Source organism: Tupaia chinensis, unplaced genomic scaffold (genome assembly GCF_000334495.1).
Source record: "Tupaia chinensis unplaced genomic scaffold, TupChi_1.0 Scaffold000105_1, whole genome shotgun sequence".
Taxonomy (NCBI): Eukaryota; Metazoa; Chordata; class Mammalia; order Scandentia; family Tupaiidae; genus Tupaia; species Tupaia belangeri.
In genome coordinates this window covers 1711048-1721503 of record NW_006159569.1, presented here as the reverse complement: position 1 = coordinate 1721503, position 10456 = coordinate 1711048, and positions in this window count along the sequence as shown.

The following is a 10456-nucleotide window of genomic DNA, read 5'->3' as shown; positions in this document are numbered from 1 at the left end:
TGGCGAGTGCATGCACCGTATAGCAAAAACCTCCCCAAAAAAAAAAAAAAAATTAAGACTAGATAACACTTTGTAAACTTTCTGCTTCTAAGGATCACTGTATCTCACTAAACACAAGCAGATAATAGTCACAAAACTCTAATGTCTGTTTTCTCTAGTTCATTCTCAAACTTCCCAGCACCCTACAGTTTACCCAAATCATATTACCAACTCCTCTTAAATATTTGTATTTCTCTGCCTTTATCCTATGCATATGAGAAAGTCTTTTATTGAAATGCCTTCTTCTTTCTTTGCCTCTGAAAATTTTATTTATCTTTACCACTTAATTTCAATGACCATTTTCCATAAAGTCTTCCCTGATTCCATCAGGAATAATTTGTTGTTCACTCTTAATGTCTTCTTTATCTCTTTGCACTTATCTGTGATAGAATAGTAACTGCAAAAATTGCCATTAATTTGCTTTTTAGGGCTATCTTCATCCCCTCCACAGCTGCCCCCAAATTGTGATTTCTTTACCACTCTGATCTTATTACTAGTCAGGAACCAATTCCTGAGTCCCTTTGAAACCTACTGGGCATGTAATGTAATAGATGCTGGCAAGTTAAAAATACCGTTTCATGGCATGTATATGGCTAAGGGTCTAAGACATATTATTGATACAGATTGTATTATGTTTCATTTTAGGGAAATATTAGAACATTAACTAGGGACTATGTTCAGCAGATTAAAATGATTATTTTTCATTATGGAAAAAAGTAAGGAAATAGGTTTTTGATCTTTAAGTTTTTAACATAGTTGATGGCAATTTAAAATAGTCCCAATCATTCTGTTTTTATTTACCTGACTTTTCCTTATCACTGAAGATCAACTTGAAATGCTGTGTCCTATATAAATTCAATGGGGTTAACTATAAGAGAAATAGAAATTATGTACCCCTGATGACAAAAATATGGGTTTGTAATATCATATAAACATGAATCCCTTCACTAATAGTATACAGTATTCATTATTTATTGAGTTTAATTTCTTTATTTATCCTTGAAATTTAATAGGAATAATACCATTTTTAGGCTGGGACAGAAATACTAATTTGTAGCATAGATCCAGTTTCTTGAATCCAACATAAATTTTTTCACCTGTGTGCCTTGGTGCAAGCATTTTCTCAGCCTTGGTTATCTCCACCCTACTCCCCCTTGATACGATTAGCCTTCAGCCTTTTATTTTTCTCTCTCTAATTTATCCTATGATTTCTTATTTGCATTCAATTGTACATCTTTGCGGAGTACATGGATCTTGAAAGCATGTGTGCAGTATGTGACAATCAAATCAAGGATAATACCATATTCATTGTTTTCAGTGCAGAACACCACATTGGACTGGCAATGACTGTTTTTATACTCAGTTGTGGTATGCCATTCCACAACCGTTTTGCCTTATTTACCTACATTCTGTGTCTGTTAAGTGCTTTTTTACCCCTGATTCCACTTATCTCCCTCTCATCCCAACCCCCACATGCAGTCTCTGGGATCTATAATTGTCCTCTTTACTTCCATGTCCTCACATCTTACCATTTCTGCCATCAAGTGTAGACATTCAGTATATATTGAGCGAGAACATACCGTATTTGTCTTTCACAGACTGGCTTATTTCACTTGGCATTACATATTCTAGATTTGGCCACTTTGTAGTGAATGATGGGATCTCATTCTTTTTTATGACTGAGTAGTGTTCATTGTGTATATGTGCCACTTTTAAAATAATCCGCTCATCACTTGTTGGACACTTAGATTAATTCCATGTCTTGGCTATTATAAATAATGCTTCAGTAAACATGGATGTGCAAATTTCTTTCTGACTGAGTTATTTTCTGTACTTTGGGTAAATACCCAGGAGTAGAATTACTGGGCAATACCATTGCCCATCATGTACAAGCCTTTTGAATGTCACAAATATAAAAAAAAAAAAATTCCTCATCTGTGTCCCAATAATATAATCTTTACTCCTTGTTTTTGCTTATTTATGAATCCTTCAATTCAACAGATGTTTACTGAGCAACTCCTTCATGTTTGGAACTGGGGCACAGTGGAAAATAGTAGCACCTGTGAAGACCTTTCTCTTAGGGTTGAATTTGGTTTAGAAATTTCTCTCACATCACATAATTCAGACACTATTAATAATGTATGTGTTTGTCTCTCTATTAGACTCAGAATGTTCCTCTGGGACAGGGACTGCTATGCACTTAGGTTTGACAATGGTACTCAGTAAGTCTTTTGACTGAATGAATATCTAAAGAGTTGTGCATTTGTTTAGTCTCATTCACAACCCATTGACCAAACATTTAGTAAACTCTTCAATGGTCAGTCTTGGTAGTGTTGGAAATCTGTTTGTTCTTTTTTAAAAAATAATTATTTTATTTAACTTTATTTATACATTTATTTAATTTTTTATTTTAATTTGAACAGAGAGGGACAGAGTGAGAGAATGAGAAAGTGACAAAGCAAGCTGCCAGGTCCAAGACTCGAAACGCAATCAGCCATGTGGGAGTCCAGCACCCTTAACCACTATGCCACCTGCTGGCCCCGGAAATCTGTTTTATATATTATTACAGTGCAGTATTCTACATGAAACTAGAGCTCATCAATCCCTTGAATTGGTGGAATGCCACTGTGTATTTGTCTCTATGCCACAATATGAGAGTACTTCAGAACATTCTTGGAAAAGTAGAACTAAAGTATGAGATTATTTTTGGTGCCAAAAATGTTTGAAATCCTTCCATACTCTACATACTATGAACTTTTTGAAGACTCTCTTAAATATGAACAAGTATTATAACTGGTGGGGCTGTTATATCTCCCTGTTTTGTATGCTGAGCATGTTCCATTAAGCATTTAATCACATTTCAGCCTTAATACTAGGCTAGCTCCGTGAAAGTATGGTCTTGGGTTTAGTGTCAGGATGTGAGCATTAACATGAACAGTATAGATCAGTGAGCACCATATATAATGACAGCTCTCAATAATTTGGTTCATGGTGTTAACATACATCCCTGTAATTTTTCTCTTGCCCCAGTAATTAATACCAAGATCAAAAGCCATTCGTTCAGGATTTTAAAGATGCTTCTGAATCAGCACAAGGGGGATACTAAGCTTATTTTGAAAGCTAGAGATATGTCTGTTCTACCAGTTAGAATGAGAGCTCAGCAAGTTAATGGTTGGACTAATACAGGTACATAAGGTAAAGGCCACCTGGTGAAGAAGCAGTCCTTATGGTTCAGTAGTCTAATTACTACCAAGTGAACATCAAAAGTGACACCAGAGAGAAGAGACATGTAGAAAGAAATTGAAAAGGGATATAAAAATCAATTTTTATTACAATTAAAATGTAAAAACTGATACATGTATTTTAACTTGCCAAGTACTTAAAAAGTTATCATCTTTCATTATTTTTATTGTATCTTCCTTAGCAAAATAACACCTTAGATTAATTTTTATCTATTACAATGAACACAAGTAGTTTGATCTAAAAAAAAAAAAAGATAATAATTGTGTGACCTAAAATAAGTGAACGGTGCCTTGTTTCACCATTTTACATATTAAGAAAGCTAATGTTTAACAAGATTAATAGACACATGACAGATAATATACTATGACAGACACTATTGTTTAGCAGGCCTAACTTCCATTCTTTAATTCTCATATTTTGTACCTACCACCACTTAAAAGTCTGAGGGTGTTTAACACATGTAGATTCACCCATTCTGCAAACAGACATATTTGGTGACAATATCTAATACTATGGTTACAAGTGTGGATTCTGGAGAAAAAATTTTGAGTTTAAGTCCTGTCTACTTTTTAAATTTTTTTACAATCACTGTGTTATCATTACTCTATATCAACTGAATTTTCCCATTCTGAATACAGTGTGTATTTGTTCAGTCAAAGACGTTACCATATAGACTATCGTTCACAAGTAATTTTCCATTGTTGTGTTCCTTAAATTTTCTGCTTTCTTTGTTCCCTTGATTCCTTCCATCTTACCCTTCCCTGTTCTCTTTCAGTCATCAGCTGTATGACTTTTGGTGCTGTATCTCATGTCTTTCTTCTGTTGAATAGTGATAACCCCAGTATCTACTTCATATGGTTACAGTGAGGTAAGTAGTTACATATATAACTTGCTTAGAAAAATGCCTGGCATATAATAAATGTCATAAATGTATGTTCCATTATTATGTTAGTTGTTGTTTTTAGTTAAAGTAGATAGAATTGATGTCAGCTGTGACATTAAGAAAGCTTCCCTAAACATGCCTGACAACACATGCCCATGATCACAGCTGGCTGAAGCTCGATGTGGGCTGCTCTGTTGAGTCCATCTTAGAGATTCTGTCTCTCTCTCTCTTTTTCATGACAGGAATGAAAATAGTATCTTAATAAAAAAGAAAGTTTTTGCTTTTCTATAAAATCAATAGTTGTTGCTGGTGCTATACCACTACAGGGACTCTGGTAAAGGGCCTAGCAGCTGAAACGCATGGGATGGGTATCTTATGAAGATGTAAGAACCAGTGAAAGTTCAAGAGAATAAGAGAGAAGCAGAATTTGACATGAAACAGTTGCTGAACCTGAACCAACAGTCACCTACCTACTTCTGTGTGATTAATCTACTGTAATCGATTTATGCCTGCTGAAATCTAAAGGTTTTTTTTTCCCCTGACATGTTGGTAGAGCTGGTTCAACAGTTAAAGTCTTATTACCCACCATGATTACATAAAATATACTCTGCTATCAAATTGATCCAGAGGACACATTTTACAAAGAGTTTCAAACAGCCTCCAGAAAAATTACATTTTTTTTAGGGTTGAAAGTCTGTCCCACAGCTAACATGGTATATTATCATGCATTTTAGCTATGACATGAAGTTAATTGTCCTGCTCTTACATATTGAGGGAATAATACTATTTCCTTTTCTTAATCAAAAAAAGTATGCAGTTCATTCAAATAAATTTCAGTTGAAATACTACAATTTTGCAAAAGATTGTAAACATTTTGCACACTAGTTAGATCTTTCTTCAGGCAAAGTGATCTTTTAATGACAGATAAATTAACAGATGTGTAACAGTTCACTATTGTGAACTGTTTCAAACAAGATTTCGACTTGTTCTTTTGCTCTTGTAAACAGAAGTTTATAAATGTTTCTTTTTCATCTCACACCCACTCTCTACCTATTACTTTTCCCTCTTGCTGTCACTAGTATCCAGACCAATCCTTTCCATCATCACATATTCTATTTCTCAACCTCTGCCATAAACTGTAGATGCTTAGTACAAATTGGGTGGAGATAAACAATGTGTATCTTTTAAAGTCTGGCTTGTATCACTTAAAATTAAATCTTCTATATTCATTCATTTTGAGTTAAATGATAGGATCTCATTGTTTCTTATAACTGTCTAACATTCCACAGTATACATGCCATAGTTTTTCAACCCAATCATCAAGTTTTGGATGCTGAGGTTGGTTCCATGCTTTAGAAATTATAAATAATACTTCAGTAAACATAGGTGTGCAGATGTCTTACTGACTGAATGTTTTCTTATCCTTTGGGTAGATACCAAGAAGTGAAATTGCTGGATCACGTGGAAATTCTATTCATAGGTTTTTGAGAAACCTTCATATTGTTTTCCACAGAGGCTGGACTAATTCACATTCCCTTCAACAATGTAAGAGAGTTCCTTTTTACCACAGCTTCAACAACACTTGTTGTTCTTTGTTTTTTGATTCTAGCTATCATAAATGTGGTCAAATATCTCATTGTAGTTTTTGTTTATATTTCCCTTACAAGAAGAGACTTTGAACATTTTTGCATATGACTTTTGGCCATTTGTAAGTCTTCCCAGGAGAGTTGTCTGTTCAATTCATTCATCAATTTTTTAAATTGGATTATTTCTTTTTTTATGAGTGAACTTCTTGAGTCCCCTATATATTCTATAATAGATTTCAGTACATTATCTGAGGAATAATTTGCAAGTATTTTCTCCATCCCAAGGGTTGTTGTTTTACCTCTGCTTTCGTTTCTTTTGCTGTGAGAAAGCTTTTTAGCTTAATGTAATCCCACCTGTCTGTTTTAGGGACTATTGCCTATACTTTAGGCATCTTATTTAAGAAATCTTTTTTTTTTTTTTGAGAGGTTTTTATTTATTTATTTATTTTTTGCTATAGTGTGCGTGCACTCACCAGACAGACAGAGAAAGACAGAGAGACAGAGAGCAAGAAATCACCCCCCAAGGGGGATGGCCACACCGCAATCCCTTCTTCTCCATTCTCCTCTTGGGATCTTGGGCACGCACACACACATGCCCGGTGTGCGTGTAAACCGCCACATCCGGGACTCGAACCAAGGTCAATTACGTGGGAGTCCAGAGACATAGCCATTACACTAACTGCTGGTCCCATTATTTAAGAAATCTTGCCTACTCCAATGTCTTCACAAGTTTCCCCTATGTTTTCTACCAGTAGTTTTGTGGTTAGAGATTTTATATTGAAGTCTTGGAACTATATTGAGTTAATTCTAGTTAATACTGAGTGATAGGGGTCTAGTTTCATTTTCTGAAGATTCAATTCTCCCAGCACCATTTGCCAAAGAGACTTTCTTTTCTCCACTGCATTGTCTTATATCCTTTATCAAAGAGCAGTTGACTGTATGATATGGGTTTATTTCTGGATTCTCTATTCTGTTTCATTGGTCTATTTATCTATTTTGTGCCAGTACCATACTGTTTTAATTATTACTGCATTGTAGTATACTGAAAAGTCAGGTAGTGAGATGGCTCCTAGATTATTATTTTGATATAGTATTGCCTTGGAAATATGAAGTCTTTTCTGTCTTTTCTAGACAAAGTTTATGATTTTTTTCTATTATTTTAAAAAATTATTTTGTTTAACTTTGTTTGTTTGTTTTTATTTGACCAGGGAGGGACAGAGTGAGAGAGAGAGAAAGAAAGAGAGATAGGGAAAAATGAGAAAGCAAGTCACCAGGTCTGGGACTCAAACCACAGTTGGCCATGTACAGTCCAGTGCCCTTAAACACCACACCACCTGCTGGCCCCTATTTTTTTTTTCTATTTCTGTGAAGACTGTTTCAGGTTATTGGATTGAGATTACATTAAATATGTAGATTAATTTGAGTAGGGACTGACATTTTGATTATATTAATCCTCTGAGTCAAGAGCACAGGATGTCCTCCATTGTTTTATATCATTTCAATTTTTTTTTAAGTTTGTTGTTTTCCCTATAAAAGTCTTTTACTTATTTATTTAGATTTATTTCCTAGGTATCTTATTTGTTTTGTAGCTATTGTAAATGATGTTGCTTTCTTCAATTCTCTCTCAGTCTGTACATTATTGTACAAAAAAACTACAGATTTCTGTAGAATGACTTTGTATTCTACAATTTTAATGAATTCATTTATCACTTCTAGGACTTTTTTTTTTCATGGATTTCTTTGGATTTATCATATATCTAACCATACTATTTGCAAATAGGGATGGTTTAGCTTCTTCTTTTCCTATCTGAATGTCTTTTATTTTACTATTTTGTCTGATTACATTAGCTAGGACTTCCAGAACTATGTTAACAAGAAGTAGAGAGAGTGGACAACCTTGTCTTGGTCAATTTTTTTAATGTGAAAACTTTTAGCTTTTCCCCATTAAGCATGATGCTCACAGTAGATTTGTCATATATAACTTATTATATTGAGGAATGTCCTCTCTATCCCAATTTTGCTGAAAGTCTTGATCATGAAGGGATGTTGTATTTTATCAAGTGCTTTTCTTGCATCTGTAGATATGATCATATGATTTTTTTCTTAATGTTGTGTATTAGATTTATTGTTTTATGTATGTTGGACCATCCTTGTATTCCCAGGATAAAGCCTACCTGGTTATGGTATATAATCTTCTTGATGTGTTGTTATACTTGGTTTGCTAATATCTTGTTAAAAACTTTTGCATTGGTATTTATAAGGAATATTGGTCTGGAGTTGTTAGTTTTTTGTTTTGATTTTTTTTTCCTGGTCTAGCTTTGTTATCAAAGTAATAGAAGCTTCATAAAATCAGGGCAGGATTCCTTCCTATTGACTTTTTAAGAATAGTTTGAAAAGACTTGGAGTTAGCTCTTCTTTGAAAGTTTTGTAGAATTCAGTAGTGAAGCTATGTAGACTTGGGTTTTATTTTCTTGGGAGATTATTTATCACTGCTTCAATCTCCACTTATGAATGGCCTATTCAGGTTTTCTAATTCATCCCAATCCAACACAAGTAATTTATACTTAACCAAAAATTTATCCATCTCATCTAGATTTTTCTAGTTTGTTGGCATGTAATGTAGTTGCTCATTGTATTCTCTCATATATATTTTTTATCTCAAATAATATTGTCAATTTCATTGCTGGTTTTATCTCACTGGTTCTTTTCTCTATTTTTCTTAATGAGTGTAGCTAATGGCTTATCAATTTTGTTTATCCTCTCAAAAAACAAATTTTTATTTTATTTATTTTTATATAGTTCTTTTATTCTTTATTTCATTTATTTCAGCTCTAATATTTACTATTTCTTTTCTTCTATTTTTAGAATTTTTGTTTTTGTTTTTCTAATTCTTTAAGATGTGATGTTAAGTTATTCATTTGCCACGTTTTTATTTTTTTCTTGTGAGCTTTAATGGCTATAAACTTGCTTATTATGAATGCTTTTACTGTGTTCTGAAGGTTATGAAAAGTTGTGTGTTTATGGTCACTAGATTCAATGAACATTTTTATTTCAGCCTTGATTCCTTCAGTAGTTTGAAAGTCATTCAGAAGTATATTACTTAGTTTCTATGTTTTTGTGTATTTTTGAGGATTCTTTCTGTAGCTTATTTCAATTTTAATTCCATTGTGATCACAGAAGATACTAGATGTAGTTTCTATACTCATAAACTTACATATACTTGTTTTATGGCCTATTATATGGTAAGTTTTGAAATTGTTCTATATGTAGATGAGAAAAAAAGTATATTTCACAGTTGCTGGATAAAATAGTTTCTCTCTCTATCTCTCTCTCTATATATATAGATAGATAGATAGATCCATTTGTTTCATGGTATTAATTAATTCCTGGGTCTTTTATTATTATTATTATTCATATTATTCATATGACCTGTGCAATGATGGCAGGAGGAATTAATACCTTCCACCAACTCTATTTCTAAATCACTGAAGACCTTGGCAGTTTTAGAGACAAATTTTCTTCTTACAGGGTATTTCATATTTTTTATGACATTTTAGCTTTTCCCTGAAAATGTATATACTAGCTACTTATGGTAACCCATCTTTAGGATAACATTTACCTCCCAATATTCACACCTTTGTTTGGTTTTGTACCGTGGCCAATAGTGTACATCAGAAGTGTTCCTATGTTAGTTTTGAAATTAGTATATAAAAGATTATAGTTTCTGTTTTGAATGTTTTCTTGCTAGCTAGCTTTTACTGAGGATCACTTGCTTTGGGCAAAGCAAAAAGCCATGTCATGCGAACACTTAGGCTGCCTATCGAGAGGCTCTCAAGGCAAGAAACAGAGGTCTACAGCCAAAAGTCAGTAAGGAACTGAAGTCTGCCAGTAACCACATGAGTAAGCTTGGCAGTGTATTGCACAGTTTCCCTCAAACCCTGAGATGACTGCAGACTCTGCCAACAGCTTAACTGTGACCTTGTAAGGAACCCTCAACCAAAGCCACTCTATTAAGCCACTCTCAGATTCTAACCCTCAGAAACTGTGTGGGATAATAAATATTGATTGTTTTAAGGTACTAACTTTTAAAATTGTTATTTATTTATTTGTACTTGTTAACAATATATAAGAGTAGAGAAGGCAAAAGGAAAAACAGCATGACAAATACCTAGTATCTAGGGAATATGCTGGTACATATTAACACCCTATAAATGTGTTTTCTTCTTAAATAAATAAATAAACAGCCTGAAATATAATTTAATAAAAGCATAAAACTACTTTGTTTGTCTTTTAAATCATACATGTCATTGTTTTTCTATTTTATGAATTATTTATTCTATTAAAAAAGATACCTTAACAATTATGCATTGTACTTAATATATAGCTATACTAAGAGGGTAATATATTTTTATTCATATATACTGAATGTTAGGGGTCTACTCCAGTAAAACATAGCTGTAGTTTAATCTAACAGTGATGAATTACTGGAGTGAATTCATGCAAACAGGGAAATTGAAATTAAATTCATCACACCAAGGAAAACACTTCCTACCCATGTAAATTAGCAGCTTTTCCGCTAAAATCAATTTGTTTTGGTAAATTATGCAAAAATTCTCAAAGGGCTTAGGTAAGTAATTTATTATACTCTTGGATGTTTCATAATGTTAGGAAATAAAATGTATTCACACAATATTAGATGGCATAA